The sequence below is a fragment of the Musca domestica genome, unplaced genomic scaffold, assembly GCF_030504385.1.
Source record: "Musca domestica strain aabys unplaced genomic scaffold, Musca_domestica.polishedcontigs.V.1.1 27, whole genome shotgun sequence".
NCBI classification, from domain to species: Eukaryota; Metazoa; Arthropoda; class Insecta; order Diptera; family Muscidae; genus Musca; species Musca domestica.
Genome location: NW_026712286.1, coordinates 7,430,343 through 7,432,252, shown reverse-complemented (window position 1 = coordinate 7,432,252; position 1,910 = coordinate 7,430,343).

Sequence of the window (1,910 nt, the reverse complement as noted above, 5' to 3'; positions counted from 1 at the left end):
TTCAGTTCGTTTCTTTAGCTCGTCGAAATATACTACCCCCCGCTCGTCTGAGTAGATTTCAAGTAGATCTTCAGCTTGTCTACAAAGGTTCCATGTTTCTTCAATTCGTCACCATGTCTATGCGTAATAGACCTCCAGGCCCTTCAACTCGTCTAAAAGTAGACACCCTGACCTTACACCTTCTGCTGGTTTATGGGGAGAGAATTCCTGACCCTTCAACTCGTCTATGAAATAACGTCCCTCAAACCCTTCAGCTCGTCTAAAAATACACGTCCTTCAAACCCTTCAGCTCGTCTATGAATAGACGTCCTTGCGGCCCTTCAGCGCTCGTCTATGAATAGACGTCCTTCCGACCCTTCAGCTCGTCTATGAATAGACGCCCTCTGGCCCTTTCAGCTCGTCTATGAATAGAGACGTCCTTCCAGCCCTTCAGCTCGTCTATGAATAGATACGTCCTTCCGGTCCTTCCGGCTCGTCTATGAATAGAGACGTCCTTCCGCCCCTTCCGACTCGTCTATGAATAGAGACGTCCATCCGGCCCTTCCGGCTCGTCTATGAATAGAGACGTCCTTCCGGCCCTTCAGCGCTCGTCTATGAAGAGACGTCCTTCCGGCCCTTCAGCTCTTCTTCAACTCGTTTATGGATAGGGGAATCCTTGGCTCTTCAGGTCCTCTACATAGAAGTTTAAGACTCCATGTCTTCTATAACGAATTTTTAGCCTCCCTCTCTTCTCAACAGATGCTCATAAAGTCATCAGACCTGTAGCTCATCAGAAAAGGCTGCCTGACTTCCAACACGCCGCTATGGACTATCTGCCCTCCAAACGGTACATAACGACTCGTGGGGTTTCAGTCGTCTACATTGGTCGCTTGTTATTCAATTTTCTGGGAAATCAATTGAAAAATTAAATTTTTTATAAATTTCCAATTTTTTGTTCGGAAACATGTTTTTGAATTTAACCCCTATCCATTTAATAATTCCAAAAATTCTACAATTTTGAGGTCCTTAAAAGATAGTTTTTTCTTTATTTCTTGCTAATATTTTTATAAAACATTTTTTGAATTTTTGTTTTGTTTTATTTTATTATAATTTTTTTATGTCATTTTATTAATTAACAGCCATTTATAATTTAGTTTATATTTCATATTATTTATATATCATTTACATACATATATAAAAATCAAACCATTAGTTGTTGTTTTTTTGTAATTTCTTATTAATTTTTCTTAAAACTAAGTTATACACTATTTAATAATTTTGAGTATTTTTTTTTAATTTTTTTTTTAGTTACCTTAATTTTATAAATTTTTTATTTTAAATTTTTTTTATTTATAATTTATAATTTTTATTTATAGTTTATTTTTTAATAGTTATCTACCATTTTTTTCTGCAAAATAATGTGTATTCAAATTGATAGTCTAATATCTATAATTGCCTAAAATTGTTGTTCCTTGTTGTAATTTGTTGTTGTTGTTGCAAATTTTGTTCTTGTTCTGTTATCTAAACTTGGTTTGTTATTTGTTTTAAGCAAATATTTCAAATTAGCCTATCAAAACGGGGCTCAATAAACTACATTATATTGCATACTTTTAGGTACTGATAGTTCATTTCTTTTTTCATTTTATTGAATGTTTGTGTGAAATTTCGTTTCACATTTTCTTAAAAATTATTTATATATTTTATATATATTTTATTTTTTAATTGGCCTTATAATAATTTTATTTATTTTTTATATATTTACAATAACTTTTGTTTGTAACATATAACAATTCTATGATAAACAGTACAAAACTATAGACTTAAACTCTAATTATTTTTTTATTTTATTTTAACATTATTTTAATTTTTAATTATTTTTTAAATTTAATTTTTTATGTATTTTACTCATTAATTATTCTCTTTATATTCGT